The sequence below is a fragment of the Vicugna pacos genome, chromosome X (assembly GCF_048564905.1).
Source record: "Vicugna pacos chromosome X, VicPac4, whole genome shotgun sequence".
NCBI classification, from domain to species: Eukaryota; Metazoa; Chordata; class Mammalia; order Artiodactyla; family Camelidae; genus Vicugna; species Vicugna pacos.
The window spans coordinates 102,476,230-102,494,554 of record NC_133023.1 but is presented as its reverse complement, the minus strand read 5'-3'; positions in this window follow the sequence as shown (position 1 = coordinate 102,494,554).

Sequence of the window (18,325 nt, the reverse complement as noted above, 5' to 3'; positions counted from 1 at the left end):
CGGTGCTTCAGCAGGTGGTTAGTTACCACCTGTAAACTTTAACTAAGTCTTAAATTAAAAACCTTGTGCTTGATAGATTTATAAAATATTAGTCACTGAATTTAAAATAGAATTTGATAAGTAAAAGTCTTATTTTTATTAGAGAATGCAAGATAAGTTTTAAAAGGTAACATCTAAGAAGTTTTATTGCCATTAGACATGTTTTATTAATAGTTTCATTTTTCTCACTTTTTATTTGAAAGGCATTTGCATGCTCAACAGTCTGGACTGGTCTCAGGTAGCCAGATAAAATACAGGACACCTAAGTTAAATTGAATTTCAGAGAAACAAAGTATAAGGTTTTTTTTAGTGTAAGTATGTCCAAAATACTGCATGGAACATACTTACCCTAAAAATGATACTTGTTTTTATTTGTAATTCCAATTTAATTAGGAGTCCTTTTCTTTTCTTTTTTCTGCTAAATCTGACAACCCTACATGGTTGGGCATCACCCGCATGTACTTTTGTTTTGACTACTGGGTAAAATCATAGGGAGCAGGTACAAGCACCCGCATTTCATCTTAGCAGTTATGTGTAAAGTAAAATTCAGAAATTAGAATAAGCATGTTGATGGAGAGTATGTTGTTGCCTTGTGCAGGAAAGAATTCAATGGCGAGACATTGTAAAGTAAAAGCAAGTTTATTCAGGGAGATACACATTCCATAGACAGAGTGCTATCTGCCTCATTCAAAAGGGAGAGTGGCTACGGAGATACACATTCCATAGGCAGAATTCGGGCCATCTCAAAAGGCAAGAGGGAGAGAGGCCATGAGGTGTGGGGGTGTTTATTTTAAAGTAAGAGTAGATATACACTCCATAGACAGAGTGTGGGCCGTCTCAGAAGTCAAGCAAGAGAGCGACCATGGGGTGCGGGTTTGTTGATTTTTGTGGCCTCAGTAATTTCATATGCTAATGAGTGGAAGGATTATTCCAACTACTTTGGGGAAGGGGTGGGAATTTCCAGGAATCGGGCCCCCACCCACTTTTTGACCTTTTATGGTTAGGCTAGGAACTGTCATGGTGCCTATGGATGTGCCATGAGGCTCAAGGTCTACTAGAAGTTGAATCTTCTGCCATCTTGGTTTTTACCAGTCTGTCCTGTCCTCAATTGCTATGTCATTCCTTCAGCGGTTGTACCTTTCGCCCTTCCCTCCTGTCTCAAGCATTGAGTTAACATCACATATACCTAGGTTTATTATACTATGCATATGATACATAGTACACATTTTTTGATAAATCATGTTATTAGGATACATATTTAACTATAACCCACTGTGTCTTCAGTGTGTTAAGGTCTTCAAATATGGTCATGCATTAAACAAATATGTTCCAAGCACTCAGGATAAGTCAGAATTCACTGTGTTTAATCAAATGTGAGTTTAAATAGATTAACGCATAATTGTTTTCTGTCCTCCTCCAATGAATTAAATGCTAAGAAAAGGGCATGAAAAGGCACTAAAACTAAAGCAGTGATCCTCAACCTTGGCTTCACATTACAATCACTGAGAGAACTTTAAATTACATGTCTGGATCCCACCCTCAGATATTCTTATTAATTGACCTGAGGTATATCAAGCATTGGGGATTTTTAGAAGCTCCTTCAAATGCTTCTAATTTGTAGCCAAGCTTTCCTAAATTAGTGGTTCTCAAACTTGTTTGCGTATTTAATGACCTAGGTAAATACCTGGATGATCAGACAACACCACAGATCAATTAAATAAAAAGGCGAGACTCAGGCTTCATTATTTTTCAAGCTCCACAAATTTATTCCAATATGCAGCCAAGTTGGAAAACCACTGCTTTGCAGGATTTGTCTGCACTTTACACATCTTTCTACTCAGGTATGAACTAGACTTTCAGTATTTACCTTATTAAAACTTGAGAAATTAAAGAAAAGACAGAGCCAGAGGAGGTAATGGAGCTATCTGCTGTGTGATCAGCATAAGAAAAAAAGATAATAGGAAAAACGTCAAGCATACACTTGAGACTTCTCTATGGAACGCTCTGCCATAGCGTGAAATCCATTTGGCTTCTCGGTTGCATTTTGGTCTATGTATTTTTCTGCACCAGGATAACTAACAATTCCAAACTGACCAATCAATAACAAAAACGTTTTGGAAGCACAAATGTAAAAACCTGCTGCTATGCTGAATACTGAAAACCCTGCTGTTACTTGTTTTCTCTTCTGTATGCATGGCTGAACTTGCCATATGAGCAAGTCAAGTGTATTTAATGAGCCATAGAAAATTCTGAAAGTCCTCAAGTAGGGCTTCTCAATCTTTAAGATGCATCAGTTGAAATGGATGGATTTGTTTCACCTTGAAGCATTATCTCAAGTACCATCAATTCCTTTGTTCAATTAGCTCCCATTTATATATATTAATGCCCATTGATTTCTTAATTCAGTTCTACCTTTATGACCTGATAATAACTTCCTTTTCTTCTCTTTCTTCTGGTGATGACAGTGAGTAGGGTGCCAGGGATTGAAGTGCGAGTGTGAGTGATGGGATGGAAAGAGCCCTAGATTAGGACTCAAGAAAATGCATTTGGGTTTTGCTCTATCCAGTGTTACATATTTCACTTAGTTTTCAGATCCTCAGCTTCTTTCTTGTTCCAGTGACTATAGCATAATACCTGGCCTCAGCCTCACAGAACTGCTGTGAGAATCTAATTAGTTTAGTATGTGTCTTCTGTAAGATAGCTGACAATGAAAGACTAATGGCAGCAGCAGGAGCAAATGGAGAATTCGTGGATTTAGACATGCCCACTGAGGTGGTGTAAGTACTGTGGAAATTGACCTGGGGTAAGGTATATTTTTTCAGTCAAGTAAAAGAAGTCATTCACTTGCAGAAGTTAGGAGCCAGGTGTTGCTGAAGGAACTGGAGATTGAGGAGAATTGAAACATTGGATCATCTTTCCCTGATCTCAAGAAATGTAAGCTTTTTGAGTATGGTTACCTGGTAAAATATAGGATATTGTTGGTTCATAACCTCATGAGTTCCCTGGATGAAATTCAAAACTGAACCCCATACAGAGAGGTCAAAGAATGACTGAAGAAAGAGGCAGACTACTCCATATTGGTAGTTGGCAGTGTTGATAAGCAAGGGAACTTACAGGCTTGTCTTGGGTGCCTGCAAGACAAGTAGGTCTCAGCATGTACCCACCAGAATCTTAAGAGAATATACAGAGGCCTTAACAGGGCTCAGTCACGTGTACACTGCAGATGGTCTCAATAACACCTTACTCTTTCAGGGCTACATCCTTGAAGTAATTCCTGGTGTGGGGACAGTGGGTGGAATGTACATTCTAGGGACAGGGGGTGAAGAGCCTATGATTGCCTGGATCCAGCTCCAGGAGCCTCTCCATGACCTCTAACACACACAGTAAATTTAAATTTGATGTAAACAAAAGTTTTGTTGTATAGAAGTCCATATATTATAGGGGAAATATATTTAAGAAATCACTTGTTTATCTGAAATTCAGATTTGTGCATCCTGTATTTTTATTTGCTAAATCTAGCAACCTTAATCTTGGGGGTCTTGGGGTTGTCAGTTTTTTTTTTCATCTCCGTTATTACTGTAGCGGAGAATGTTTCAGATATTGATTCCTTGCATCTTGCCTTATGATATTGAAGATTGACAGGTGATACTTTAATATTGATAGCACTTTAGTGTAGAAAGTGGATTTATGTATCTTCATGATCTTTACAAGTATTTTCTTAGGCATTTTCATCCCCATTTTACATATTAGAAAACTGAAAATCAGAGTGATTAGTTGCTCGATACTTGAAAAACATAAATGCTAAAATTAGATCCTTACTTCACACCATACACAACAATAAATTCCAAATGGATTAAAGACCTAATTGTGAACCAAAAAACTTTAAACAGGTATAAAATCTGTGTAAGAAAATGTTTTCATGATCTTGTGGGAAAGAGGACTTCTTTTAAAAGATTTCTTTTAAAAAATTTATTTAAAATGAAAATGATGGGAACTATTCGATATCTTGTAACTTAAGTGAAAAACAGTATGAAAACAAAAATATGTATGTTCATGTATGACTGAAGCATTGTGCTGTACACCAGAAATTGACACACTGTAAACTGACTATGTGTCAATAAAAATACATATATACAAAGAAAATGAAAATGATGACATCAAGATTTAAAACATTCCTGTGACAGACAAAAAAAAAATATCATAAAAGTTTAAAAGACAAAGGACAGCTTAGGAGAAGATATTTCCAACATAAACAATGTAGAAAGGATTAGAACCCAAAATATATGAAGACATTCTACAAGTGAATAAGAGCATGTGAATAATCCAGGTGAAAAATAGACAATGCATACAAATAAGTAATTCACACTAGAGAAAGTTGAATGACAAATAAATATATGAAAAAATGCTACACCTCTATAGTAATCAGGGGGATGTAAATAAAAACATTAGTGAAATACCATTTCAAACTCTTCAGACTGGGGAAAACTATAAAATCTGGCAATAACAGGTAGATACTTCTGATGAGTGTGTAAATTAGGCCAACTATTTTGCAGAATGCAATTCAGAAATAGCTAGAAAATCTGAAGATATGCATACACTGAACCTCAACAATTCTACTTCTAGATATAATTCCTAGGGAAACTCTCCTATTTGAGTGCAAAGAGACATACATGAAGTCAGTGCAGCACAGTTTGTGATAAAGATTGGAAATAAATGTCTATCAATAGAAAAATACCAAAATAAAGTTTGGTATATTCATGAAGTATGATACTATGTAGCAGTTAAAAATAGTGAACTAGACTTCTATGCCTCAACAGAATAAATTTCCACAGTATAATGTGGAGTGAAGTAATTTATAGGGAGATACACCTAGTATGGATACCATTTATGTAATTTAAAAACATATAACAGCAATATATAGTACTTATGGAAATAAGTATTTATTTATAAAATGTGGATTGGTAAGATAAACACAAAATTCATGGTTTCCTCTGGGGAGGGGCTAAAGCAGGAGAATAGGATTGAGGAGGAAATTCTAGAGACAAAAAGTATCAGAAAAGTTTAGTTGCTTATATTTAAAAATATATGACATGAGTATAGCAAAATTATATGTATCACATTCTAGGCCATGGGTAAATAGGTGTTTGCTATGGTAGTCTCTGTACTTCTTGCATTGTAACCTTTTTTTTCCAAATTGAAAACAAGTATCTTGAAGCTCAGAGGGGTATATGAATTGTGTAAAATAACCCAGGTAAATAAATATGTGGCTCTACACAGGTAAATTCGCATGCAGCTGAGAAAGCTAATTACATTGACAGAAGAGCAAAGTGTTCCAAAGGGGCCTTAGGAGGTTTTCAAGTATTTCTCTCTGTGAAACATTATTGATTAATCCTTGCAGCGTTGAGAAGGATTTCATTAGAGGAAATTGTTCTCACTAACTTTCTTCCATCTCTGAATTTCAAACTCCATGTTGGAGCACTATCCTCTTTGTATCTGTAGGTTGATAACTATCTTAGAGCTGACACTAAGACGTGCTTTCAGCATCTTCCCAGTATTACCAGATGACAACCCCTGCTCAAAAAAGATGTGATGTGGTTAATTAGTGCTTTTTCTCCTTATTTTTGGAATTGATTATTGTAATTCACTGCACGCTGGTCTTCCGGGTGTCTGGTAGCGTGAGATTTCAGATGATCTAGGATCCCTGTATTTGAGTTCTTAAGGAAGGTTTTTATGACAGCCTTCCCTAGACTTAAATGAACTGAGTTAAACCTAATGCTTAATATTCAGAAAGGGTTTTAAAGTTTTGGAACTATCAACTCATTAATATAATTCAAGACTTCTCAGAAAGGAAACCTTGATGATTTAATGCTGAATGTTAGTGAAATGCAACAAAAACACTAGATTTGGGTGTAAGATGACTTGAGTGTTAATAGCAGGCCTTCCTCTAACTAGTTCTGAGACTGAAACAGATACTTTCCCAATCCAGGGACTCAATCAGTTTCTCTATTGACAGGGATAGACTAATGAGAAATCACAAGCTGGCATGAAGTGAGCATAATTTAGCCCGTAGGTCCCACTTATTTGATGTAGATTTGAGCAGCCTTTGTCACAGTTGATTGCTTCCTCATCCTGTAAATGCTTTCTTCCCTTTAACTTCTAAGGTACCACACTTTCAGTTTTCCCTTGTTTCACTAGCTCTTCTTTCTTAGTCTCCTTTGTTTGGAGATTCACATTTACATTTACTATCCATTTACATAGTATAAATTCCACTTACTCCCTTGTAACCATCATTCACTGTCATGGTTTTAAAGCCATGTATTTATTGACAATGCCCAAATATGTATCTTCAGTCTTGACATCTTCCCTGAATCCCAGACCGAATTGCCTACTTGATATGTCCGCTTTTATGTCTAACATATTACTTAAAATCAACATGCCTAAACTTGAACTCTCAATCCCCATCCCTCCTGCACTTCAATCTGCTCTTCAACCTGTGTCCTTTATACCCGTTAAAGGAAAAGCCATCCTTCTACTGCTCAGGCCAAATAAATACCTTGGAGTCATCATTGAGCCTCTCCTTTTTTCATGCCCCATACCTAGTGATTAGCAAATCTTGTTAGCTCTAATTTAAAAATGTGTTCATAATTTATCAGTCAGTAAAAAGCCCTACACTGAAGAGCAATCCTTGGTAGCAGAGTCCCAATTCAGAAAAACAGGGGCATCAGGGGCAAAGGAAAGAGATAGTTGATACAACAGTGGAGAAAGAGCGAAGAGACTACTGAAAAAATATGGTCATTTAGTTTGAACCCTTTGCAAAAATTGAAGAAAGGGAACTTCATAGCCATGAAGCAAGAAAATCTATTCCAACCTACCCCAGCCTCCTAAAAGTTTAGGAAAATGAATTTCACATAAATATAATCAAAACTTATCATGAGAGAATCCTATACTAATGAGTAATTTTGAAAATAGGATAAGGTGCAGAATAATATCACTATAGACAATGAAAGCATTTATAGAAAGACATAGCCACAAAACAAATAAAATGTGTTATCTGGTATTTCAAAACAGGTTAAAAAGGATTAACAAAATAACAGAAAATATGAAAGAACAATGTAAATTTGAATTAGATAAACTAGGATGATGTGGTTATACCCAGAAAATAATTATAAGCAAAAGTCATTTCAAAAATAGATTATATTAGGATTGCAAGAGCAAATAAACACAAGATGATGCTTCTTAAGAGAAATAAAATGTGAAAAGGATAAACTTAAAAAATAAATGAAGAAGAAGATAAAAGAATTTAAGGGAGAGTTTAGCTGATTTGTTCTGAGAGTTCATAGGACCCAGACTGTTATATTTTTTTCAGGCCTTACAGCAGGCTCCTTGCATCCACCCACAAAATGGATTGTGCAAAAAAATCTCCTCCAGTTTTCAGCTGCTGTTCTCAAACAGACCCTGTAGATTTTCCAAGGAAGTTTAGGATTTGCCTTGTCTTATATATTCTTAGCTATTCTTAGCAAGGGAGCCCCTCACGTCTTCTGTTTCCTCTTGGCTTAATATAGAATTCTTGCCTCATATTTCCTTTCTTGAATTTTTTAAATTAGTTTCGCTATTGCCATGTGATATGAAACGCTGCTGTTGACGATCTTCACGTAATAGGATTCCTGAAGAAAAAAATATAGCAATTAAAAAAATAAATTATAAAAAATATAATCCAATAAAACTTTTATGAAATAAAAATACCGATACTATATTGGGAAGAGTACACCACTGACCTGGGAAAAGTAACCTGGAACAATAAACAAGAAGGTTTGTGCAGTAAAACTGTTGAATTTTAAAGGAGAAAAATAGAGATAACCTCTTGGGCATCTAGGCAAAAACATCAAGTCCCTTAAGAGAGAAGGAAAATCAGATTTTTATCAGACTTTTCGAGCCAAACTTATCTTGAAAAAGTGAGGACCAAGGAAAACACTGTCAAAACTTAAGAGAAAACTAAAGTCATTAGATCATCAGGGCATCCAGAGAAAAATGTAAAGCTGCTCCTCAGAATTGTCTGTCCTGGTATTGACAGGGAGAAGCGCTTAGGCAGAGGTTCCTGAATTTCTGGGGTTCACATTCATACATGATCAGTAGGCTCTAACCACTGTCTCAGCTCATGGCCTCAGAGAAGGCCTAGGGCAGGAAACAAAAGATTCATTGCGTGCTTGATGCAGTGTCAAGATGAAGTGAGTTGAAGTCCTCATGAAATTTCCACAGCAACTCCTACTTTTGTTTTTAATGTGTTTTTTAAAATGTATTTTTATTGAAGTATAGTTAGTTTATAATGTGTCAATTTCTAGTATATAGCACAGTACTTCAGTCATATAGGAACATACATATATTCATTTTCATATTTTTTTAACCACAAGTTACTTCAAGATATTGAATATGGTTCCCTGTGCTATACAGTATAAATTTGTTAGATGAACTATTTTATATATAGTAGTTAGTATCTGCAAATCTCAAACTCCCTATTTATCCCTTTCCACCCTCTTCCCCCACTGGTAACCATAAGTATGTTTTCTATGTCTGTGAGTCTGTCTCTGTTTTGTAAATAAGTTTGTCTTTTTTTTTTTAGATTCCACATATGAGTGATATGGTATTTTTCTTTCTCTTTCTGGCTTACTTCACTTAGAATGACAATTCCAGGTCTATCTGTGTTGCTGCAAATAGCATTATTTTATTATTTTTTATGGCTGAGTAGTGTTCCATTATATAAATATACCACAGCTACTTTATCCAGTCTTCTGTCAATGGACATTTAGGCTGTTTCCATGTCTTGGCTGTTGTAAATAGTGCTGCTATGAATATTGGGGTGCATGTATCTTTTTGAATTAGAGTTTCCTCTGGATATATGCCCAGGAATGGGATTGCTACATCATTTATTACTCTATTTTTAGTCTTTTGAGGAATCTCCATACTGTTTTCCATAACGTCTGCACCAAACTACATTTCCACCAACAGTGTAGGAGGGTTCCCTTTTCTCCACAGCCTCTCCAGCATTTATTGTTTGTGAACTTTTGAATGATGGCCATTCTAACTGGTGTGAGGTGGTACCTCATTGTAGTTTTTTTTTAACATTTTTTATTGATTTATAATCATTTTACAATGTTGTGTCAAATTCCAGTGTTCAGCACAATTTTTCAGTCATTCACGGACATATACACACTCATTGTCACATTTTTTTTTCTCTGTGTAGTTTTTTTTTCTCATTGTAGTTTTGATTTGCATTTCTCTGATAATTAGTGACATTGAACATTTTTTCATGTGCCTACTGGCCATTTGTATGTCTTCATTGGGGAATTCTTACTTGAATCAGAGTTGAGGCTGAGAGGACATTAAAGGAATCCGAGATGCCATATCAAGCATCACATTGGTCCCTATGAAAAGAGACCTCCTACATGTTGCTAGGCCCCCTCACTAGGAAACATAACAGGAACCCAGTACTGAATTTTCTTCCTTAAAGATTCATGTGTCAAGGAGCCATTCTCATCTGCACCCTGGATACAAGTGAAAGGTACGTGGATAGTAGACTATTCTACAGAGAAAGATTCCCCTTCTTCTTCCCATTCATTCCTGCATCTACATCTTCTTTCTGCAGTCTCTGGTTCATCACTCTTTTAGCTGCACCTCTGTTTACCATGGCTCTTATTTTGCTCTGTTTTCCTTCCTTGGAAAAAAATGTTACAGTATAAAGTTTAAGTTGATAAATGTTGAATTAAGCCATACCTGGGTTCCTCTCCCAACTTTACCATTTACTTAAGAACATGGCCTTGGCAAATTACCTAACCTGTCTGTGACCCAGTTTATTTTTCTGTAAAGTGGGTATAACGGTAGAGTTGTTGTGAGGCATAAATGAAGAAAGATAAACAAAGTACTCAAGATATATTGATTTTTGTTATAAGCAGAAGTAGTAGTAGTAGTGGTAGTAGTTGTATTACGTGTGTTAAAAACAAAAAATACTGTATGTAAATCCAGTTCATATTTTTCAGACCTCATTTTAATTAACCTTTCAGTCAATTGTGGTAAAGTTTCACTATTGATACACTTGGCATATATGACCTCCACACATTTTTTATTTTCTTTTTACTTTTCTAGGTTCTTTTCTTTCTTTTTGCTATTCTGATTTATAGGATCATCCTTCACTCCCTGACATTTAAATGTGAGAGTTCCTTGGTGCTCTGTTCTAGGCCCTCTTCTCACTCTACTCTCTTCCAAGGTGATCTCACCTAGGAGTCTCACTCTTCAAAAAACACCTTCAAATAAATATTTCTAGGCCAGACCTCTTCTCTGAGTTCAAGATCCATATTTAGATGCTGTTGACCTGAAACCAAGAGACTGCCAGGTATTTCTCCAGCAAATATTGGTTTATTCAAAATCAGCAGACAATTGCAATTTGGGGTCTGCAACAATAGCAAGCCAAGTGCAAGTCCCTGCACTGCAAGGAAAGGAGAACAGTTTATAAAAAAATGGAAAAAAAAAAAAAGAGAGGGAAAAGACGTGAGGAGGGTGGTGATGCTGCTGTAGTAAACAAAGAGCTCATGGCTTTTCATTGGCAGAGTCCTTGTTAGGAAAGAATAGGAATCTTTTTTCTTTTGGGGCTTGGCTATTGTCACAGGGTGTGAGAGCTCCCCCTTCTGGCCTCACTACTCTTTTTTTTTTTTTAATTGAAGTATAGTCAATTTACAATCTTGTGTTAATTTCTGGTGTACATGTATATTCCTTTTCATATTCTTTTTTGTTATAGGCCATTACAAGATATTGAATATTGTTCCCTCTGATATACAGTAGGACCTTGTTGTTATATTACCTTGTTGCTACTATGTATCTTTTGTATATAGTAGTTAGTATCTACAAATCCTGAACTCCTAATTTATCCCTCCCTAACCCCTTTTCCTGGGTAACCATAAGTTTGTTTTCTATGTCTATGAGTCTGTCTCTGTTTTGTAAATAGGTTCATTTGTGTCCTTTTTTTCCCCCTTAGATTCCACTGTATGTGGTATTTTTCTTTCCCTTTCTGGATTACTTCATTTAGTATGACAATCTCCAGTTTCATCCATGTTGCTGCAAATGGCTATATTTTATTCTTTTTTTATGACTGAGTAGTATTCCATCTTATATATATACCATAACTTCTTTATCCAGACAGCTGTTGATGGACATTTAGGTTGCTTCCATGTCGTGGTTGTTGTAAATAAACCCACACACCTACAGTCAATTAATCTTCAACAAAGAAAGCAATGATATACAATGGAGAAAAGACAGTCTGTTCGATGAGTGGTGTTTGGAAAGCTGGACAGCCACATGTAAATCAGTGAAGTTAGAACCCTTCCTCACACCATACACAAAAATAAACTCAAAATGACTTAAAGACTTAAACATAAGACAGGACACCATAACACATCTAGAAGAGAACATAGGCAAAACATTCTGTTATAAATCTTAGCAATGTTCTCCTAGGTCAGTGTACCAAGGCAATAGTAATAAAATAAAAAATAAACAAATGAGACCTAATAAAACTTAATAACTTTTGCACAGCAAAGGAAACAATAAATAAAATGAGAAAAGACAACCTATGGAATGGGAGAAAATATTTGCAAACAATGCAACTGACAAGGACTTAATTTCCAGAATATACAAATAGCTCATACAGCTCAATAACAAAACAAACAAGCCAACAACAAACAAAAACAACCCAGTCAAAAAACGAGCAGAAGATCTAAACAATTCTCCAGTGAAGACATACAGATGACCAATAGGCACATGAAAAAATGCTCAATATCACTAATTATCAGAGAAATGCAAATCAAAGCTACAATGAGGTATCACCTCACACCAGTCAGAATGGCCATCATTCAAAAGTCCACAAATGATAAATGCTGGAGAGGGTGTGGGAAAAAGGGAACCTTCCTACACTGTTGGTGGGAACGTAGGTTGGTTTCAGCCATTATGGAAAACAGTATGGAGATTCCTTAAAAACTGAAACTAGACTTATTCTATGATCCATCAACCCCACTCCTGGGCATATATCCGGAGGAAACTCTAATTTGAAAATATATGTGCACCCCAGTGTTCATAGCTGCACTGTTTGTAATAGCCAAGACATTGAAGGAATCCCTATGCTATTTAATTGCAGTTTCCATTTATTAATTTTTTTACAATGCTTATCACATGTTTTCGTTTGGATATCTAACAGTCATTTGAACCTAAATATGTCTAAAATTGAACCCAGTCTTTCCACCAAACATATCAGCTTCAGCAAATGTGACCACCATCAATCTAGCTACATAAATCAGCCACCTAAAGGCAGTACTTGATCCATACCCCTACCCCATTCCCACGTATTCTCCATCAAGTCTTGTCTATTTTACCTTTATAATAGCTAGAATCTGACCACCCTGTACAATCTGCTACCACCCTGATTCAAGCCACCATCATTTCTGACTCACGTGTTTTCAGTAGCCTCCTATCTATTCTTTGTTTATCCATACTTATACCCTCTTTATAATCTAGTCTTAAAGCATACGTGCAATTTATTTCATTCCATTTTGTTAAAAAATCACAAGTTTTACATTGACCTGTTCTCTGCATCACTCGGGCCATCCTTGCATCTTCAGGGTCTTCTCTTGCTACTTTTCCCCCTTGTCTCTAGACTGTTTAACTTCATTAAATGTTCAATGCTGCTTTCTGACTTCTTCACCTTTAGAGATGATTTTTGTTCCACCTGGAATGTTTTATTCACTCTTTTTCCGCCCATGTTTGTTTAACTACTCATCCTTTAGTTCTCAGTTACCCTTTTAAGGAAAGGCCTTCTGTGACCTCAGACTAGATTAGCTCCCTCTACTTTGCACTCTCACAAAACCTCTAATTTCATTCTCAGTTGAATTGTTTCACAATTGAAATAAATGATTGATATAATTATTTCTTTAATGAGCCTATAGCTTGAGACGTAGTAAAGAAATTACAGTTATCATCATCATCATTACATTTCATTGTGCACTGTTTTGGTTGAGGGTCATAGGGAGGGAAGACTTGTTAGCTATTCATAGTTCTTGATATTGGAAGAGAGAGGAAAATATAGATAAAGGGACCCATAAGCATGTTGAAGCAAGGAAAGGTTTCTAACCACAGCCTTGTTCAGGGCATGTAGATTGTTACTAGTTTAACTCTATGTCTACAGGTATATATTAAAGAATTTAATAGGTAAACTAGAAGCAGTCAGCTCAAACTTTGTCATTATCTTCAAAAGGAAAACATTAGTTTTCTGTTCTACAAAGCCTTACAGTATGACGGTTAAAAAGAGCAGGGATCAAAATAGTTACACCAGTCCTTTGAGAGTGCCTGTGTGCAAATATGGGCCTCTGTAAGCTCCCAGGAATGATTATCTTCCAACTTTGCTTTGAGTTTGATTAAAGGCCAATCTTATGAAATGGATCTGATGATTTCACTGTCATGTACAGTAAGCCTATAGTGTGTATTTCTTCTTTGTAGATTTGTTCCAAAGCCTACACAACTGTCATGGGATTTTAGAGCAAAATCTGATCAGACAAACCCTGTTCATCTCCATGATAATGCAGAGGAACTTTCCAGCTGGGAACAAGGAAACTGAGACCAAAGGCAGCAAATGCAAACATTTTAACAGTGAGGGGCTTACCAAGACTCTGAGGCACTTCTGGTTTGTTTCCTTTTGCTGCTGTTCATTAACAAGTCCTTTCTAATTTATGAAGAATTTTATTTTCAGTTTTGAAAACATTTGTAGATTAAAAAGAATTAAATTCCAAGTAAATTTAATGTAAACCAAAAATTATTTTCTAAAAATCAAATTAAGAAGGAAAAAACAAAGATTCCTGTTATAGATTACTGAGGTCAACCACCATTATTGTTGAGTACAGTATAGCTTTCCCTCTTCTGTGTGATCTGTCTGCATCTGCAATACCATAGCATGTCCTGTGTCCACGATGCAATGAAACTTCAGTACAGGTTATTCAGTGCAGGATATCTTGTGGAATTTTGTATCACTCATGTGCATATGTCTGCAGCAAGAACACTGCTTCCACTATTCTCAGCCTTAAGAGCATGACGAACCACTAAAGTGTTTTTTAAAAATAAACTTTTTTATTGAAATAATAGTAGATCCACCTGCAGTTGTAAGAAATAAGACAGAGACATCCCTGTATACTTTGCTTAGTTTCCCCAAGTGGTAACATTTTGCAAAACTATAGTAAAACAACCAGGAAATTGATATTAATACAGATCTTATTCAAATTTTGTTTTATTTGTACTTGTGTGTGTGTGTGTGTGTGTGTGTGTGTGTGAAGTTCTCTGCAATTTTATCATTACCTGGTAGGTTCACATATCCACTACTACATTCAAAACACTGAGTAGTTCCAGCATCACAAGGATCCCTCTTGTTGCCCTTTAATAACCATGAACACCACCCCCTCCACTCCCATCCCTAAACCTAATCCCTAACCCCTAATTAATTCATAATCCCATCCACCAATCTGTCTTCTGTCATCTAATTTGTAGCCTTTTGGGACTGTTTTTTTATTCACTCAGCATAACTCAGCTGATCACTCATCCAGGTGGTTGTATGTTAGCAGCAGTTTAGTCCTTTGCACTGCTGAGTAGTATTCCATGGCATGGATGTACAACAGTTTGTTTAACCAGTCATTTGTTGGAGGACATCTGGAATGATTCCAGCTTTTGGCTATTACAAATAAAGGTGCTACCTGTACATGTTTTGGGTGAACATGTTTTCATTTTTCTGGTATAAATGCCCAAGAGTACAGTTGCTGGGTTGTATTGTACTGCATGGTTATTTTAAAAATTGCGAGACTGCTTTCCAGAGTGGCTGTACTGATTTATATTCCCACAAGCAATGTACGAATGACTCAGGTTTCTCCACATCTTCCCTTTTGATGTTGTCACTATTTTTTTTTCAAGCTGTTATGGTAAGTGTGTCCTGATATGTCATTGTTATTTTAATGTGCAATTCCCTGTCAGCTAATAATGTTGATGAACTGTTCATGTGCTTCGTCGACATCTGTGTATCTTCTTTGGTAAAATGTTCATGTCATTTTCAAATTTTCTAATTTTTTTCTGTTGAGTTTTGAGAGTTCTTTATATATTGTACATATGAGTACTTTGTTGAATATGTAGTTTGCAAATATTTTCTCTCAGTTTATGGCTTGTATTTTAATCCTCTTCAAATGTGCTTTCAGAGCAATATTTGATTTAAAAAATTGCTGAAAAAATATTTTATGAGGTAAAGTTTTTAAATTTTCCCTTTTATCGATTTTTTTATATGAAGCCTATGAATTCTTTGCTATATGTTAAATCCCAAGGATTTTCTTCTATGCTGTTTTCCCCCCAAAGTTTTATAGTTTTATGTTTAATCCATTGTGAGTTAAATGTGTGAGACATTGGTCAATTTTATTTTTGGTCAGATGCTTTTTTAAAAGTGGGAAATGACATAACCTGATCTTTGAAATAACAGTTCTGAAAACAGGGTAGAGGTTGGACAAAAATGAAGATATACTGATATGGAATCCAATTGGAATCTATTAGGTAAAAGCAAGAGATGATGGCTTTACATGAATAGCACCCATAGAAATTAGGAAGAGGAAACTAGATCGATGAGGTGTATAACTTTGGAACATGTATATTTAAACAAAGGATGAAGAAAAGGAGAACCAATGAAGAGCACTAAAATGGAAACACTGGTGTTAGTTATCTATTGTGTGACAATATTACCACAAACTTTGTGGCTTAAATAGCACACATTTTTTTGTCTCGCTGTTTCTGAGTCAGGAATCTGGGTACAGCTTAGCTAGGTCATCTCCCTCAGGGTTTCACAAGGCTGAAATCCAGGTGTTGGCTGGGACTATGGTCGTATTTGAAGCTCAATTGGGGAAGAATTTATCCCTAAGTTCATGTGGATGTTGGTGAAATTCAGCTTCCTGTAAATACTTTTGGACTGAGGGCCTCATTTTCTTGATGGCTGTTAGCTGGAAGTCAAACAATTCTTTCAAACATGGGACTCCCCAACATAGCCACTTGCTCCATCAAAGCTAGCAAGTGAGGCAATCTTGTAACTAGACAGATGCCACTTTCCTATATAGTGTAATCTCAGAACTGGACTAACATCACTTTTACTATATTCCTTTGGTCAGAATCAAGTCACAGGTCTCACCCACACTCAGAAAGAGTATATCACAAAAGGGCTTGACTGCCAAAGGCAGTGACAACTGGGGATCATCCTTGATTTTGTCCACAACAGTCAGTTAAGAAGAAAATCAAGAGAGTTTTATCTGGTAGATAAGGTTGACTCCATGATTAAGACAGTAGGATAGAAAAATAAACAGTAAGGAGATGCCTGGAAATGTCACATTAACATGACCCTTTTGTAGGACACTGGGGAATCAAACTCAATCAAGTATTTTGTGAGATGGGTTGGTACATGGAAGATTACATGTATAAATGCCTAAGTCAGGGCTTAGCACACAGTAAGATCTCCTTAAATATTTGATTCAGAAGTGGATGCAAAATGAATCATTGAGTAAACAAATCACTGAAATTATGGAGTTCAGGCAAGAAGTAGAACTGGTGTTCATTAGTAAAAATATTTGAGGATCAAGTCAATGGCATATTGCATTAAAAGGGACTAAAATATTTTTCAAAACAAAGATATTTTGTCTTCATAGAAAATTATGTTTTCTGACAGCAAACTAATCAATGGATAAAATCCACTAAAGTAAAAAAGGATATCAAATATATGTCCAGTTGGAAATATCTGAATGCGGAAATTGAATATACATGGGGTTGTTAAGAATTTCTCATTGATTAGAGGTAATTGTAGTTTCCTGCATAATTCCCAGGAATGAGCTGAGCATTCCCTATTTCCAAGTACAGATTTATTCTCAGCTATAATCCAGTCTCTTCAAATGTGCTGAGATTTGATTGGCCTTCATCTGAAGCCCTTTGTTAAATGTTATGTAAATTTATGACTACATTTAGACTTTCTGTCAAAAACAAAAACGACAAAACAAAAAACCTGACTTTCTAACTTGTCTCTTCAACTGAAGGGAAAAAAATCAAACGTAATCTTATTTACGTATGTACTACATAATGATACATGATCCCACATCATTGGTTAGGTTGAGTTGCCTCTCATTTCATCAAATTGACAATTTTTTAATGAGACTCTATCATGTGCAATGCACTGTGAAAGCTTTAAGTAAATTTTCCTTCAATTTTCTAATGCTCTCCTCTCTTCTGAAGGGTGTTTAAGTTTGATTTGGGGAAAGTTGGTAGGATAAATAAGCCTTTATGTGACGCTTTGAACTAATTTGCACGTATCTACAACAGTGTTCCCATGGTACACCTCAGAAAGGATTCACAACCTCTTTTTTTAAATTAGAGAAAATAAAGTTTACCACATGATATATGCTATAAGCCAGGCATGTAGAGATAATTCATTCATATTGCTAACATATATCTGTATAAAGTACATAATCATACAAGAACAAGTGCAGATGAAAAGAACCTAAATTCAAGTGATAATATTTAGAGCAGTAATAGTTAGAGAATAATCCCTCATTCACACTGTCAGTGTGTTTTTTGTCTGTGTATGTGCACTGACACTGGCTACGTGTCTGTGTCAATGAATTATAACAGAAGTGAATTTCAGTTAATAAAGTCATAAACATCTGGGCTTTGCAGCACATGATCTGCTGAGTTTTGAATATGAAATGATTTCACTGCCAATAATAAAAGGAAGCAAGATATCATGAGGTAATTTATGGTATTGTGCTGCCGAGAAGGAAATAGTCCCATTTGCACCATTGTTTACAATCTCTTTTATGTCCACGTACTGTTCCATGTCTAAGGGAGAGGATATGGTGAGCTTGAAATTGGAGTTGCATCAGTTTCCGGGACAGCGCTTGGCATATGATGGGCACTCAACAATATTTGATGAAGGAATGAATGCATTGCAGTGAGTAAAGTTTCATGGTCAAAATAAATTGCAATGAATAAAGTTTCATGATCATTTCAGATGAGAGCCCACTTAAGGCAGGTAAGGACTCTTTATCAACACCATCTTAACATAATCTTACTAGGCACAGATTTGGAAAAGCTTAAACTGACAAAACTGTAAGCAAATCTGGCACTAACCCGCAAACAGGTAGAGACAAGCCAGAGGGAAAAAGACTGTTTACAATTCTAGTTGCCAAAGCAGGTGCGT